The sequence below is a fragment of the Epinephelus fuscoguttatus genome, linkage group LG6 (assembly GCF_011397635.1).
Source record: "Epinephelus fuscoguttatus linkage group LG6, E.fuscoguttatus.final_Chr_v1".
NCBI classification, from domain to species: domain Eukaryota; kingdom Metazoa; phylum Chordata; class Actinopteri; order Perciformes; family Serranidae; genus Epinephelus; species Epinephelus fuscoguttatus.
In genome coordinates, this window is record NC_064757.1 from 11,197,107 (window position 1) to 11,215,433 (window position 18,327).

Genomic DNA, 18,327 nt, shown 5'->3' on the forward strand with positions numbered 1-18,327 from the left:
TTTCAAAAACGTTTATGTTGAAATAAAAATACCTACCTATTAATACATATACAAGTATGTTTCCTTGTATTAGTTTGCCCTCCTGTGGGCATAATGCAAAAAAAAAAAATTCCAATGGTTCGAACTTATGAGTTATTTTTAGAAGGAATATTCGAATGTCAATTTTGAGCAATTTTGACAGCCCTAATATCCATTCACTATTCTCTCTCTATCCCACACTTCCTCCAATCAGCAGATTATGGATGTGCCCTCTCTTAGTTAGCCAATCAAACTTTGCCACAATCTCTGTCAGCCATTCATGTTATAACTGACAAACTTTAACGGTGCATTCCAATTCCCATACTACCATTCTATATAATATGACAGAAAAAGATTTAGTATGTCCCAATACAAAGTACGTCAAATGCAGTATGCTAAAAATACCAGGATGTTCTACTGCATCCGTTCCGATTTTGCAGTTTGCAAGCCAGCATGCTTTTCTGGCTATTCTGACCCAAAATCCTCTGCATAATGGACGATACGTCACATCGACTGAGCGGCAAACAGATGACAGTTTAAAAGCTCATTGACAGCTGTTTGACAATTGGTTGACAGCTATCAGATGTTGCAGTGATGGATGACAGCGCATTCAGGTGACTGATGACCAGTCGATTAGCAATAAAAGGAATATTAACATCAGAGCTGTCCGGGTTGATCTCTGTCTCTGGCGAACTCAGTGAACAGCATTTTGTTTTATCTCCATGGTAATGGATATATGTGTAAGAGGGTCAAAGTTCAGGGCGTAACGTTACCACCCTCCTAAAATATATGACATCACAAGGAGGTCTAATCGCCAAAGACTTTAACAGTTTTCATACTTATGTGTACGTGTAAATAAATCTCATGTGTTTATTCACCAATGTGGATAGTTTTAGATGAAGTTGACACCAAGTGAGAGAAGAAGAAAACAGTCAACTTATGCACAATTTTGCAAATCATGTACTCATGAAGCCCATGTTTTAAAGAAAAAATAAAGTAAATAGAAGATACATTTTATTACAATTCAGTTACTTTTATGCTTTCAATGATGGGATAAAATGGTCATGGGCAGGTGCTTACTTCTGCTGGTACACTCTGCCTAGCAACAAAAATTGCTCCATGTTGGTGTATACTTATCTTGTTACCTCTGGCATGCCTTTTTTTTAACTTCCCTGTTTGTTTCGGATTGGGGGGGGGGGGGGGCATCCATTAGGTGTCAACACAGTGACCTTTTCCATCTTTAGGAAAGACAGCGTGACCCTGCATGATGGCTGTGAGCTGAATCACCCCCCAAGGTTTACAGAGTTGTCAGTCAAGGGGACTGATGTAGGGACATCGGCTGTATGCACTTCACAGACAAACGGGCATTCTGCAACAGTAGGTGAGTCAATCACACCTCCCTCCTGTTCTCTGCAACACTCAGAAGAGACAGAAGAGACAGCAGCCAGTACACACTCAGACTCATAGAAAAACCAACACACTGACGAATATGCTGTCGAGTGAAGTATTAAAAGTGCTTACCACAGTTAGACTGATGGTCAGTTTCCAAGTATTGGTTGTGAGCTTTGGTTCTATAACTGAATAATAGTAGCCGTCTATAAAAGCCCTTAATATAAATAGATTTTCAAAGTCTGATCAGACCTCACACAAGAATTCATGACTATATATTGGTAATGTAATCATCCAAGAACTATCCAAAAAATGGTTCACCTTCACAGGGGAGCCACTGTTTTCTGCCACTTTTTTCTATTTACCTGCACCTCAAATGTTGGTATTCATTGTATAAAGGTAGAACTTTGTGTCTGCTAGTGATTGCAGAAACGTATGCAATCACCATGAACAATAAGGTTTATCATCTTGTAAAGATCATTAATGTTCATAAGTCATCTGGCATAAGTATCTGGCATCCTTAGGCCATGTTCAGAAGGGTAACTTTGCTGCATGAAAAAAACATAGCACCCTACAATGACACAGTGGGGTTGCTGTCTGAATACCCACTCAGGCTCAGCAAGCAAGTAAAACTGTTTTTTTTTTAAACCTTCAAAAACAAGTTGAACTCTAGAGCACACATACTGCTCTGTAGACATACTTCATATGTCATTCTGACAGATTGAAAGGTAGACAGTATTCACACACACACACAGAGGACATCAGGCAATCCGAGTGTGTGATGAGCAGGTACACGTGCCAGCCATCACGTTAGAGAAGAGCAGCTTCGCTGTGGATAAATAAGTGAATGTCCCCAGAGACTTTCCAAGGTCAACCAGAGAACTCAGTCTGTGTCACAGATTTAAACTGAGACCAGCTGCTGCTGCTGCCTGGGCCATATCTGGACTAAACACTGCCTACAATACAAGCTGCTAACCAGGCAGTGCTAGGCTGTGTGTGTGTGTGTGTGTGTGTGTGTGTGTGTGTGTGTGTGTGTGTGTGTGAAGCACTTTTTCTTTTTATACCGCTAAATAAACAAATCTGTGGAGTCAGTTCCCAGACTCATTACCTCCAATCCTGGTGGTCTCCATGGGTCAACAGCTATTATCTCAGTGGCTCGTTGGTAACAGAGTCTTTACAGCACATACTGTATGTGCCTAGTTTGAAAAACTAGAGGCACGGAAAGCCGTCTAGGGCATACTTACAAATTATTAATAAACACTGAACCAGCATTTTGCAAGTCATGTTTGAATTCCTGTAAATACTGAGTCAGCAATGCCCTTTGCATTTTCTGCAGTTGGATGTGTGTGAGTGAAGATAGACTGACCTCCTTACAGCTTCCTCCAGTTGTTTCTTTCAGCCACTGGTAAAATCTGCTTTAGTTGTTAGGAATCAAAGTGCTTCTGATTGACTGAGAAGGAACAGCCAGTGTTGAATGAGGCATCACTGATGTGTTTATCTGACATTCTTCACTTCTGTTTTTCACCACAAACCTCATGCACATGTAATGATCTGAACGCCTGAAAACTAAACGCTGCATCATTTTGGCTCAGTTAACCTTTATTGTTCACTCCAGTCAAATTAGCCTTGTAGGCTTTTTTTCTCATAATTAGCCCTCATTTCCATACGGGCCAGAGGCTCATCTCGCACCAAAAGAAGGCTGGAACAGACACTTAGGGAAGGAAAGTATCAAGGAGAGAGGCGTCACGGCCTCCGGCAATTAGCAAGGACCCTTCTGCTGCTCTGGATGGGAATGTTATGACAGCACTTGATGAGACATTGCCACCACACAGAGCTATTCACCAGTGAGACATGTCCCTGTGGGCATGTACACCACCAAGACAATCAACTGGGGGCTAATTTTCCTTATTTATCATCAACACAACAGTTGTGGGTGTGAGAGTGCGCTGTCTTCCTCAGGGGATTAGTGGTTGTAACTGAAGTAATACAAAAACATCAGCATCAATTAGTCCCGCTCTCCTCTCTGATCTGTAGCCTCATCTCAAACGGTGAAACGGATCCAGATTGTGTGTGTGTGTGTGTGTGTATTAGGGCGCATGCTTAAATGTCCACCTGCCCTGCAACGAGGCTCTCTCTCTCGGCAAGGCCATACTAAGGGGCGCACAGACACACACAAACACTGTGTCTGGTTTAATCCAAAACGGCACATCGACCCAAATGGCCGTGTTTTTGTTTCCCCGCGGCCCTCTTTGATGTTAATGTCCCTGTGAATTATTTATCTGTGTGTTCTCTTTGCCTTCTCCTCATGCTCTCTGAAGGAATAAATCAAAAGAGCGAGGCACACACAGAGAACAGACAGGAGGATTTATCACGGGGAGTATTGTTTAGCGCGCTGACCTCCAGGCCCTGCTATATACACATATCTGTGCTTTGCAATCAAACAACCGCCTGTTCTCACAGGGCTGAAACAGACACACACAAAACACACACACAAACACTGCGCTGCTTTCTTGGTGATTAAAAAAAAAGGGACTTGTATTGTTTTTGCTCTTGGCTCTTATTTCCGTATACGTGATCATTCTAAGCAAACGATGTATCTATTGTATAATGATTATAGATTATGCAGAGAAGATGTACTTTTTTGCGTGTCTTATATTAATGCAATTTGCTCCACATATGATTTATGGTTGACAGTCAGAGGCTGAGATATCCATTGGAAACAGTTTTGTCCTTTATCACCAGCAGATTTACACAAATATATGCACACAGAAACATGCGTCCTCACATTATCTCCATTTGACCTTTTCCATCAGTGAGAGCAACATGATACAGAAGCTGTTTAGAAAAGAAAAACGGAAATTCCATAGCATTCATCAGCCTTTTACGTGTTGTATACAAATGTAGGAAAGAAGTAAACATAAAACATACAGCACAAAATTGTAATTTTTTCTTTTTTTTCCGGACTTTGTATCATGACCAAAGTAGTGTAGAGAATGTACCTGCGTCAATCCCATCAGTCACCATCTGTAATGGTGATGAAGTTGATGACAGAATATAAGAGTTGGGTTTTCTTTCAATCAACAACATTATATTTTCCAAGCATTTAGTGCTGCTTGTCCCAACAATAAAACAGTTGATTACAGATGTCTCTACATAAATCCATCCTGACACGACATGCTGTTGTCTATTTTGCAAATTACAAGTTAGTTGCTATTTCTCATTATGTTCGTGGTGATCAATGACAGCTCACACTTGGCAGGTTGGGGGGTTGTAATTTCAAGCTCTGGCACTACTGATTCACTTTTGTTTTGCTCACAATGGAGATTGTTTGGAGAGCGATGAAGTACTCCTGGTGAGTAGAGGCAGGGTGGGGATACTCCTACAATCCCTTATTATACCATGTTCTTTAACATGTAGGAGAATAAAAGAGGCTGCAGAAGATAATAATGTCCTTGTTAGGGACTGAGCAGTGAGGCAACAAGGATGCAGATGACAGAACACTGCATTTTTATTTACTCAAAACATGCATGAAAAATTACAAACTAAGAACTGAACATCTGTGCCTATAAAAGAGGTCCACATAACGTAGCTATAGTCAATATAATAACTAAACAAGGTGTTAACTGAACAAAGTGGCCATCAAAATGACACACAAGGAGGCAAATATAATACACAAGGGGTAACCAAAATGGATGGCACCTACAGCTAAAAACAAAGAAACATTATTTGGTCTGATGAATTGGTTCCAGGATTTTAGAGTCCTTAGAGTGACCTCCCTTAACAACCACGGTAACTCACAGACAAAGAAACAGATGATTAATATCAAACAATTTGCCTGTGTGACCTTGCAATGCTAGAATGTGAGCACATAAATTAGACAATGTAAGGTTAAAAGCAAATAAACAGATTCTAAATCGGACCAAATATGTGATGTCAGATGTTTAGGTATGGTTAAGCATAAATGAAATAAGTAACAAAGTAATAAGTTTCAAGAATATGAATTGGGAAACATTTTCATCTGTGACTGTGGCCATCACAGTCCTCTTACAAAGTTCACTATCATGCCCTGCCCACTCCCAAGCTGATCCCTTCTATCCCTATTCCAGTTTTTTGAACATGGCTTTTCGGGCGTTTTATTTCTGTCCATCTGAAATTTTGTCATCTGAAATGAAAACTGTCTCTGGCAGATTTTTTCTACCTGTAGCTAGCCCACTAATTTAGTACATGAGTTGGCTGAAAAACATGGTCTATATAAAAACGAGAATTTTGCTAAAGGTGTATTAAAGGAATACCTCATTTACAAAATGATCAGCAGTATATCTGTTTCTTACCTCCTGTTACACTGAAATGTCAAGAAAACGTTTTTCTCACATGCCTCCACTGTAAACAAAGAATCCAAAAACTAAGGAAATTCTTGATGAATTGAAATAAAGAGGGACACATTTAACTACAGCAAAATTCTACCAAAACAACAGTTAATATACTCTCATGCGTCTCGTGCAGTATAATTTGTTATGCTTACTACCTCCCAAACATGCATTTTTGCTAAAACCTTACTGCTTAAAAACGCTTCCATATAAACAGTATTGTGCATGAATGAGTAGCATGCCTGGGCGGTTGTGTGCTTTTGAACTCAACAGAATGCTCAAGCAGAGTTCAAATGAATGCATTTCCCCTGATGTGCTACTCGTATGCAGTGTGTGGCCCACTTTTAATGTAATTTATCAAGACTTTTCTCTGTTTTCTGGATTCTTCGGTTAATGTGGAGGTATGTGTGAATTTAACGAATTTAACATAAGAGGTGAGAAATTTATGAACAAATGATCATTCTGCAGTTGAAGTATTCCTTTAAATCTGCACCTGACTGCAACATACAGTGCATGATACACAGGCCTAAAAGACTGCCAGGCAAAATGTCAGCACCCTCACCTTTTAAATATCAATGTGGAATACTTTATTGCAGTGTAGGAATATGTTTTAGTCCTATGAGTCCAATAAGGAAACATGCAAGAACTGATGTGATGAGTTTAGGAAAACTTGTGCTTTATGGGCTAACTTTAGCTGGGGTTGCTGGAGTGTAACCCTTCCCATTTCCAACAGAGAGCAGGACAGAGCTGATGTCATTACCCTAAACTCTGCTGGCACCCATGATGGACTTTCAGATAAAGGGGAAATTAAATACTACACAGTGTATGTGCTAGCCATAGGCTTTAATAGCATAACCTGTAATCAGACAAACTATCATAGCTAATTCATGAATGCTCTTTTGCTTTGGAAGTAACACTTGGTTACTGCTACTGGAAGCCAGACACAAGAATTAGACTTTTTTAAGCAGTAAGCTGTAGGTAATTAGAGGAGAGAGCCAACAGAAAGATGAAGTGAATCTGTAATGTATCACCTGGCTAAAAACTGGTATGTTGGCACTACCTGTGCATTGCTGGCTTGAGAACAAGGCTTTCTTCATCCCTTTCTGAAATACATAGCAATGCAGGTATCAGTTACTGCACTGTCTCTTATTGCTGAGCAGGGACTGAAAATGAGTTGAAATCTACACAAAGTGAAGTTTAAATGCTAGAAATGTCAGAAACAGAGAAAAGAAAAGAAACATTGGTATTGATCCATTATCCCCTCCCTTTGTAGATATTTCCCAATCAGTTTGTGTTATAGTGAAAGGGAAAACAATCATTCAGCTACAGGCGCCGCACATTATTAAATGACATATCTAGAACAGGACTCTGTGGGGTGGTGAAACTTCCAGGTCCATGAATCTGACGTTACAGATGTGCCAGTCTGGCTTTGCCAGCAGAGTGGAGGAGAATAGCTGCTCATCATCTCACGTCCTGGCCTCCTTTCCGCAGCTCGAGCTCAGACCAGCCAATCCCCACAGTCTAATTGGCCTACTTTAACACTTACCTTCCAGTGGTAGCCACTGTGCTGCTGTGTGTGCAGTTGAACTCCTGTGGGGGTTTCCTCAATGATGGTAGATCCCAAAACGAGGCTTCTAGATTAAACACTACTACATCAAAACAGTGTGCCTAACTTCTTTACCTGTAGTCGCTGCTCTTTAGTATTTATGAAGGCATTGTATGTACATAGCGTTATTTGTCTGCTTTTGGTACCCTCGGTGCTGCTTGTTTCTGTCATGAATGATTCCCAGAAGGTCTCAGGTTTTCTGCAGGTATTTTGCATCCACCAAAAATCTCATAAGAGCTGAACTCTGTATTCATGAATGAACTTTAGCTGTAGGAGAGACACAGAAAAAGATGATGCTTCCCTGAGGCAACATGCAGTGTAGCGCTCTGTGTGTGTGCGTGTGCATCTGCCATGCTGCCAGCTGCTGCTCAAGATCAGCTAGATCGCAGTAATTGGTCTGGCCCTTTTTGATTTGCGCTTCTAGTATTTTTAGTCATGTATCAAGCTTGTCTCCCAACATCACGAAGCAGATCTTGAAGCTCTGCAGCTCAGACATCAGCTTGTGAAATTCTTACTGCTAAAACATTTCAATCCTCAGACGTGAGGAAGAATCATCACTGCTTTAGAGCTGCATTATTTTCAAAATGCCACATAATTTACAAGTAATCATGGAGTACTGGAAAATATGTATAATTCTGCATAACAACATTTTCAGATAGTAAACTGAAATAAAAATGCATTTAAAAACATTTTAAACTGAAATATCTCAACAACGTTAAATGCCTTTGTACACAGTCCCCACCAAATGATTTTATGGTTTGAATATATCACTTTAGTCATCCCCTGACCTTGCCATCATCAGGTCATAATCATAATTTGTCCAATACTTTGGTTTATGACCATCAGCCTCAGCTGTATTTGTGCTTAGTGTTAATTAGTAAATGTTAATAGGGGAATAAATCACAAGTTTTATCATGATACGATATGATATTGATTTTTAGGACAACAATACGGTATTTGCTGATATCACAAAGTCTGCCACAACACAGTTTTGATTCAGTTAAATTCAGGGGCCTGCGATCAATATGAGACAATATCAGTAAATATCCTTATTGGCTTTTTCATTGCCACTATTTGCCTGGTGCTAGGCTGCTAGCACTGTTTGAGTGTTTAGAAAGGGGGTGTGCTTGGACTGAAATGGTGACACAGATGTGCCATGGGAATTTTAAAATAAAGAGATATCTTAAAGAAGACAATATGTGTTAATGTTGCATTGACGATACTGTATCACTGATCATTGAATCGATATAACGATTCAGATTGATGTGTTATACATCTCTAAATGTTAGCATGCTAACATATTAGACTAAGATGGTGAACAGTATACCTGCTAAAAATCAGCATGTTGGCATTGTCAATTTGCACATGCTAGCATCCTGACATAAGCATTTGGTTCATGCTCAAAACTTGGTGCTGATTCCCTAAATAATTTTAATTCTAAACAAATTCCATGAATAGACAAAAACCGACAATGCATTAATCCGTTAGTCAGTATTTTCTGACTTGCTACTGTTACACCCCTGAATGGGGGAAGACATAACTTGAGTTAAAAACAACAGCGACTGTTCAGCTCTCAAGTCAGTATTTTTAATGACTCAATGGATACATATGTACAATGGATTAATCAATACATATTTACTGTGATAGTATGGCAGCAGGTTCGTGTTTGTGCATTTAATACAATATATATAATATAATAATAATATATATATATAATTACAGTGCCTCATGGTAATGAATGAACATGTCACAGTTTTTAGAATTTTCAGTTTTATTGGATAGGACAGATAGCACATCTGTTTAAGACAGCATATCTATTGCAGTCGATATCCATAAGCAAATACAACCAATAGCAGAAGTAAATTACTGCATCAGGCATGTAGCTAAAATGGCAGTAAGTAAAAGTAGAGGTGGTTCATTAAAACATATGCAGATGTATTTTTCATTTTCAAACACTTGTTAGGCCCTGGCTCACCCCACGACACCCTTTGTCCCCACAGAAAGCCACACTGGAGTTAGGTCAAAGACCAGGCCTGGTGCCCGGGGCCAAATTGAATTACCATGATTGCCTAGTCTTTTATAATTAATTTGCAAAGGGCTTAAGGGCCTTAATAGCTGTGAGGAGCACAGGCTTGAAGGACAAACACTAATTAAAAGTTGCCAAGGATCAGGAGTATGCCACGGTGCAGGATGACTTTTCTGTTAGAAAGAGCTGATTATAATTCTGCACTGGGCCTCCACAGGCTCTGCTATCATGAGAGTTCACGCTTCCCTCCATAGAAGACAGGGGATGTATTATAAGTCAGGCTTAAAAGACATATTGGAAGTAAGCAGGTCATAGTACCACTGTAGTGCAGGTTTTGACCCCTAATGTGGGGGTGGAAGGAGCACCAGTTTGGAGCTCTTATGTGTGATTACCTCTTTTGGCAGGATGCTGGGAATTTGCTGTTTAGCACACAAGCTTGTGTTTTACATTAGGCATTTAGTAAATGCTCTTGTGCTGCTGCAATGAACCCAGAAGAGAATAAGAATTAGCATAAATTCCTGGATCACATTGAAGCCAACTATATGGGAGGAGTGTTAAACCGGGGCGACTCTTGTGAGTTCTAACGGTCCTGTCCTGAATGATCAAGAATGATAGAGAAGAGGTTGCTGGAAAGTAAAGCAGTGCCAAGGCTTTTCTGCCTTGCTTGATGTTTGGTTAAATTTGTTAGCATTATTTAAAAGACAGAGTGACAAGTGACATAAATACAGGTCAAAATGAATGAGAAAACACGGAAGTTATATATCCACCTGAACCTCTGCCTGGTATGCTGCGGTATATTCCTATAAAGTCTGGAGGATGTTAAGGTTTAGTGGAGCTGTTGGTCGTGTGAAATGTTCCCATATTTATTCTCTGTGTGACTCAGAGTCTCAGAGCTCACAGTTATAAAATATAACTTAGCTTACATCTTCACCGCAGGAACAGATTGCCAAGCTAATGAAAAACTCCCACGGCAGTCTAGATTAACTTCTTCCAGGGTTTTGTGGAAGTCAAGTCCTCAATTGCTTTTCTGCCGCTGGCACTCTATCTCTTCCTTTTCTTCCTCTCTCTATTTCCTCTTTTCTTTTTCCCCCTGCTTTCACCTGTAGAGTAGTGGCTGCTGTCTCCAAGGGGGAAAAAAGCTTATTGAGTCAATTGAAGCAAAGAGGAAATTAACAACTACTGGCTGGCTGGTTTTATTGTTTTGTTTGGAGACAAATGTGGCTATATCCTTGCTGGAGAATTGAGGGAGTACTTTCCCTGGGCTCTCTCTCAATTGCTTTGTGTTTTTATACACACATTGCTTCCCCTGTTCAGCTTTTTTTCTCCTGCTCTAATTGCTGAAGTTGCTTTTAGTGCAAACCCGAGGTCTGACCTTCTTCTTTAGACCTTAAAAGAGTTCAGTTTAGAATTTATTTGAGCACAAATAAAATCAATTCAAGTGCTTTTGGGGGTTGAGATAGAGATGGAAAATAAGTTTTAGGAACCATTCTAAGCCATCATAACTCATCACGCTGGTGTTCTTGTGTTTGCCAAATATCACTCATCATTGTGAGCTTAACATTGTTGTTGTAGCAGTAGGAGCTGGAGTTACAAGTTGTTTTGGCTCCTCCAGTCAGTTTCTGAAAAGCAAAAGATTGATAGCAGCAGGTTAGCTGCTATGTCTTGGTGTAGTGGGTCCCCAGAGTTGGTGAAATTATTGCATTCATTCAATTCGTGCTTGTTCCCTTGACACATTCTTCCTCATACAGGAAGAGTGATGCTATTGTTACTTAGGTTTGGCTGATCAAAGCACACATGCCACCGTGTTGCTTACTAAAACGTTGCTTATACTTTGGTGGAAATTTTGGCTGTTAAACACATTGGGTATCACTCATGACAAGTGAGCAAAACAAATTTGTGTGTACAGTGTTCATAGAAGGAAATTTATGTATATTTTGGCATTCATCAATGTATTAGTAGCTCTGATTGTTAATATGATTAAACCTTCGATCTCTTCTTACCTTGACCCTCTCCAGTTTGCGTACAGGAAGGGGCGCAGCACAGAGGACGCTGTTATCTGTGTGTCTCATCTAATAAGCAAGCACCTTGAAGATTCAAGGACATATGCTAGGGTTTTATTTGCTGATTTTAGTTCTGTATTTGACACCGTCCGTCCTCACCTGCTTGTAAAGAAGCTTATTGACATGCAAGTCAGTCCGTCAATTATTAAATGGTTTTATTCACTTTTAACTGACAGGCCACAATAAGTCAATGTGAATACCACACTCCCTATGGTCAAACACTGTAACACGGGGGTTCCACAAGGAGCTGTGAGTTCTCCTCTTTTATTCACACTGTACACTAATGAATGTAGAAGTAGTCAGCCTAATAACTTTGTCATATAATTTTCTGATGACACTATCATTTTAAAGTTACAATGTGTGATTTACGTGGTTGTTTATGAGCAAATATCAACTATTGCTTTCATAAATATATATTTACTAAAGTGTAATGCAATTCACATACACATGGAAGCTTTCTCATAGGCTTAGAATGATTTCTCTATATATACACAGGCAGGTCGCGGTATGCTGGAGGCTGTCTTCTTGCGTTGCCATATTTCAATACAGTGGCCGAAAGCTCTCTTTATTGCTCTTCTGAATAAGCAACCTGTTATACGTTAAGGGGTTTTCTTTTCCTTTTTTACTCTTTTCTTTTGAGGCATTGTGCCCTCTGCCTTTTTGTCTCCCTTGGTGTGCAATTATCGATTGCTTTTATTACTTTTATCTTACTTCTGTTATCTTTTAACATGTTTTAAACATGTCGGTGTTATTGTATCATTTTTATTTGTTTTTATGGATTTATTTTCTGTTTTTAGGAGAATGAGCTGCTAGAACAGTAGTTACTGTTCTCTTTCTTTTCATTCATTATCATAAGTTTTTAATTTATTCTGTGCAATACAGTCACAGTCAGTGCAATTATCTGTGTTTCAGGACTTAGGCACTTTTAGTGGGGCAGTGCAATATATGTCATATAGAGTGTCCTGTAATGTTATTTATTTATACACTGAGGTTAGGCGCTGATTCGTGTCTGTGTCTTGTGTCTTTTTGTATGATTACTTTGCTGCATTGTGATACGTGTGACTGATGAACTATAATTGCAGCTGTGGCATTGTTGTCCAAGACAAATTTCCCTCTGGGGACAATAAAGTCTAACCTTAACCTTAGCTCTGATCTTCTTGTAGGCAGTAACAAAATCTTCACCTGCTTCTGACTGCTCGTAGTGCTTGTGTATAATAATAAAAAAAATATATAATAAGAAATGCACATAAAGTTAAAGTTAAACATGACAAGACATTAGACATGTATATATGTGTATATATATATATATATATATATATATATATATATATATATATATAGTAGGGCATTAACAGAAAAGTCGATTTGTCGACGTCAGTGGCACAAGTCGACACCCCCCAGGAGGAGTCAACAAGTCATGTGTTTTTTCCCTCTCTCTCTGTGTGCTTGTGTACGGAATGCAATTGCTGCCTCTGATTGGCTTACGGCGATGCTTTATACTTAACATACTCGGGCGTACTATAAGCAGAGCAGACTCCGTGAGGAATGTCCGCAGTCATTCGGGCTTTCATAGTCAAGCGCACTTCCGCGTTGTAGTTTCCTGTAAAAATATCCGTGAAAAATCCCCGCGATGTGAAAAATACATGCCGAGCAGTCACTGGTGCACAGAGCGGAGTCCGCACGGTCGTAAAATCTGAGCTTTGCACGCACAGGGCTTGCGGATGTCCGCTTCGAGTCCGCGTGGACCTCCGCAGAGTCCGTTCCGTGTACGTTCCGCCCGAGTATGTTCGGGCCTTGGCAGACACACGTCACGTGTGTGGAGATATTTCACTTTCCTTCACCGTGTCAATGTGATGACGTCATCAAATGACTTGTTGACTCGACTTCGACTTTATTGACAGATAAGTCAACCTGAAAAAAATCAAAGTCGTTAATGCCCTAATATATAGTGAAGTTTTAGAGTCCTCACATCCCTTGCGGAGATCGGCGGGGAGAGCGGCTAGCACACCTAATGGCTGACGGCGCCCCAGACTAACGTCCAAGAACACAAAATTGAAACCACAAAATATCTCCAACATGCTCATCCGTAGTGATCCAAGTGTGCTGCAGCCCCGACATAAAAAGTTGTTTCGAAAAACGTCATATGAACTCTGTTTTTAGCCTCACTGTAGCCTGTAGCTCTGACTGCTTCTCTGTGCTCCACGCTCACGTGTGCGTGCTCAGGGTGATCGGTGATCTCTGAAGAGCAGCAGTCTCGTCAGTACTGATGTCCAGATTCTCAAGTGCAGGCATCACCAATTCCCAGTCTGAGCAGCAAAGACTTTCCTCATCCGTTGGCATTGCTTTGCATTTGAAACAACTACACCACCAGGTTTCCAGTGCTCGACTCTGGTGTCCTGCGGCTGGCTGAGAGTTAGGCTCATGAGCTGCGGCGGCTGCTTCGTCCAGTAGCCTGAGTTCCGTCCGTATACTCGGGCTCAAACAAATACAGCTCAACAAAGAAATGCTGTTCCTCCTCAATTTCAGAGTCTTCAGACATGTTGGGCTGTCCTTTGCTAAAAGATCGTAGTGCAAATTATCTTTTAGCTACTGTGGTTACTGTTGTCTCTCCCTGCGGTGCACGTGTCACGTGATGTAAACATGGGTAAGCAAAGCTCATGCTTTCACTGGTCTCGCGCAGGCACGCACACATGAGCACGGAGCACAGAGAAGCAGTCAGAGCTGCAGGCTATAGTGAGGATAAAAACAGAGTTCATATGACGTTTTTCTTTAGGACATTAGGATCGCTACGGATGGGCATGTTGGAGATATTTTGTGGTTTCAATTTTGTGTTCTTGGACGTTAGTCTGGGGCGCCGTCAGCCATTAGGTGTGCTAGCCGCTCCGTCGGCATATGGGTGAGTAGATAATGGCTGAATTTTCATTTTTGGGTGCACTATCCCTTAAAGCTTCAGATTAGGTTTCTTAAAATGTGAAGGAGTTATTTAAATCGACTTTATACATGTGTTTTCTACATTTCTGGCATCTCATTCTAGAGCTATGTAGCTGTCTGACAGAGACTGGAAAGAGACTCCTCCTGTAGCTGTTGTGGTTTATTTGTGTGTGTGTACCTTTTGTGCATCAAGTTTCATATCGAACCATTTTCGTTTAACCTCTTCTTAAAACAGAGGACACAGAGTTAACAGCACCTGTTTCCTCCTCCCAGGCATTTGATTTACCTGTCCCTGTCACAAAATTAAATTTTTTCTCAACTCCACCCAAAATAACCTCAATCTCAGGAAATCTCGGAATCTCAAACAAAAAATTCCTTTCTATCTCTCTCTGTCTTTGATTACTCCATGTTCACAGGTCAACAGGATGCACCTGTCCATAATTATCACCTCCATATATGGTGGTCATTGGCCATACATAGACAGGGGTGTATGCTACTTGCTGACTAGCGGGAGTGCGCTGTTAGCTTACGGTTGATTGGCATTCATGAACATATGCATGTGCCTACGATCAAATCCAAGGTTTCCCTGGGGTTCATGAATCCGGTGTGGGTTTCTAGTACCATGTGCAAATCTACACACAGATTTATTAACATTTCATGAATGAGACCAAATGTTTTCTTTGACATCCTTTATATTTTTGACAGAATATTTGCCCCATTTGTGCACACCCAAAGGTCAGATTGCTCATTATGGTGGAAACAGCTGTATGTCTACTGTGGGGGCTTTAAGGTGACTACATCATGAATGAGAAAATAACTCCTTATTATGCCATCAAAGTTCTGTCAGTTAGAATTCTCTCAGGAAATGTAGAGTTTTGGGAGCTTGACCCGTACTAAGGACTAGTTTCACTTGAGTGTCCCTTTAATTCTAGGGCACAAAGTTTTAATTTGTGAGCAAGAATCATCAAAAAATCAGTCAGGCAATGTCAAACTTAAACATTATTCACTAAGACAAACGATCAGATTGTGTAAAGAACATGGTCTAATGTTTCTGTTTTGTCTGAAGATGTTCTGGTGCTAATACACTTAGTTGCTAGTTTATTCGATAACAAGAAACTCTTCTTAAAGGGATTGTGCACCCAAAAATGAAAATTCAGCCATTATCTACTCACCCATATGCCGATGGAGGCCCTGGTGAAGTTTTAGAGTCCTCACATCCCTTGCGGAGATGGGCGGGGGGAGCAGCTAGCACACCTAATGATAGACGGCGCCCCAGACTAACGTCCAAGAACACAAAATTGAATCCACAAAGTATCTCCATACTGCTCATCCATAGTGATCCAAATGTGCTGCAGCTCCGACATAAAAAGTTGTTTCGAAAAACGTCATATGAACTCTGTTTTTAGCCTCACTGTAGCCTGTAGCTCTGACTGCTTCTCTGTGCTCCGCGCTCACGTGTGCGCACCTGCGCGAGACCAGCGAAACCATGAGCTTTGCTCACCTGTGTTTACATCACGTGACACGTGCACCGCAGGGGGAGATAGCAGTAACCACAGAGCTAAAAGATAATTTGCACTACGGTCTTTTAGCAAAGGACAGCCCAACATGTCTGAATACTTTGAAATTGAGGAGGAACAGCATTTCTTTTTTTGAGCCGTATTTGTTTGAGCCCGAGTATACGGACGGAACTCAGGCTACTGGATGAAGCAGCCGCCGCAGCTCATGAGCCTAACTCTCAGCCAGCTGCAGAATACCGGAGTCGAGCACTGGAAACCTGGTGGTGTAGTTGTTTCAAATGCAAAGCAATGCCAACGGATGAGGAAAGTCTTTGCTGCTTAGACTGGGAATTGGCGGTGCCTGCACTTGAGAATCTGGACATTAGTACTGACGAGACTGCTGCTCTTCAGAGATCACCGATCACCCTGAGCGCACACACGTGAGTGCGGAGCACAGAGAAGCAGTCAGAGCTACAGGCTACAGTGAGGCTAAAAACAGAGTTCATATGACGTTTTTCGAAACAACTTTTTATGTCGCAGCTGCAGCACATTGGATCACTACGGATGAGCAGTATGGAGATACTTTGTGGATTCAATTTTGTGTTCTTGGACGTTAGTCTGGGGCGCCGTCAGCCATTAGGTGTGCTGGCCGCTCCCTCTGCTGATCTCCGCGAGGGATGTGAGGACTCTAAAACTTCACCAGGGCCTCCATCGGCATATGGGTGAGTAGATAATGGCTGAATTTTCATTTTTGGGTGCACTATCCCTTTAAACTACAATGACCCTGCAATAAATCCTATCTTCTTGAAGGTTATAATGTTCTCTTTTTGTTGAGGTTTTTGTAGAGAGGTGCTGATATAACTACATGGGCAGTTTAAGGGGTTTTGTTTGTTGTGCTTTTGGATTGTATTGCATCATACTGAAAGGTGTTTCTATGAAAACTTCATACTACAATTATAGTGAACAAAATTATTGTGGTTATCAGTATTATCTCGCTATTGTTAAAGTGTGCTGAAAGAGTACTGATAAACACACTGAAATCATCTAATCAAGTTTTTAAAAAAAAAAAAAAAGAAAAAAAAAAACTACAAATAAAATTAGCAGTTTACTTTTGTAAATATATGAAAACCTTGTTAAATGTAGATTAACATTAAAGGGAGCCTGTCTTTGAAATGCTTGCTTGAGTGTCTGTCTCTGTAGCTGAGGGCAAGGGACCAGTTGCATCATTGGGTTTGCCTGCTGCAAGCCAACCCTGTAAACAAGGGAGTTGTGAACCAACACACGTTGCATGCTGCACCTGAGTCTGGAAGACAGCTGCTAACTGTAGTTGATGCTGAACAGTATTTACCAAGAGGTTTTCAAAGTGTCGTAATCAAACATGGTTTTAATGATGATAACAATTTGAAACGTTAATACTAGTCGTGGAGAATTGTACCACAATTTATTGTGAGACCGTTTCATACCTGTTTTCTAATATTTAGTCCAAACAGTCTTTCTCACGTAATCCTGACCAAGCAAAGTGATTCACAATAATATAGCAATAACTTTACTTGGACAGGATGAGACTATTTGTAGTGATGGTGGAAAATCCAGTCTTAAATATAGTTAAATCTGGGTTATCATGACATGTAGCAGCTTCTGCTGTGCTGACATAAAATCAAATTGTGGCACTTCAATGCGTTTTTCAACAGACTGATGCCCCACAGTAGCATCAACGACACTGAGACATTTATCATTTACCAGCCTGCTGTTGACATATTAATCAACATGTTTTTCATCAATATCCCTTTATTTGATGTCCCCTGTCATCACTGTCATTTTAACAAGAAGAGGCGTCCGCCACAGGAAGGCTTATTCGCAGCTTAATTGACTGAAGCCAGTTCAGATCATTTGAGGCTAACCACACTTTTTCACAATGAGGTTTTGATGAGCTCAAATCAATGGTGGGCAGGGGGAGAGTGTTGCATGTAGTGCTCATTAATTCAATCTTCATACATCCCAGATGCTTGAGTCAGAATAAGAGGAACAGGAAGGCTATTGATCGTTCTCTGGCGTTCAGCCAGACTACACAGCAGTCTGCATTTTCAGTACTAGAAAAACACATAATGACCCACTCTACATGTTCCATCTAAACAGCATAATACATTTTTATCATCTGCAGGCTTAGCTGGCTCTAACTACTAGCTACAAACTAAAAACTCCACCTTGTGAACTGAAATGATTTGCATAACTCAGGGGGGAAGAAGCATTCACATTACTGTACAATGGGTTTAGAAATTTGGAAAGGCCATAATTTAGATCTTGTTTGTGCTCTCAAAATAGCATGCAGATGACTTTGCAAGCATCGAGCCAAACCAGGAAGGCACAAATGCTCTCTCTGTTAACAGAGCACAAGAAGACTTTATTCTGGAAATGCTACGTATTCGCTTTGGGA

At 40.6% G+C, this 18,327-nt stretch overlaps 1 protein-coding gene across 2 annotated transcripts in view; it reads left to right on the forward strand.

The window, feature by feature from the left end:
* fbrsl1 (fibrosin-like 1) overlaps nt 1-18,327 on the forward strand; it is a 400,430-nt gene that overhangs the window by 9,435 nt on the left and 372,668 nt on the right. The window contains exon 2 of one of the 2 annotated variants that reach the window (XM_049577999.1): nt 1,263-1,399. The exons of the other annotated variant lie outside the window; for it this stretch is intronic. The gene's annotated coding sequence lies outside the window, so the exon portion shown is untranslated. The remainder of the gene's footprint in view (nt 1-1,262; nt 1,400-18,327) is intronic. 2 annotated transcript variants of the gene reach the window in all.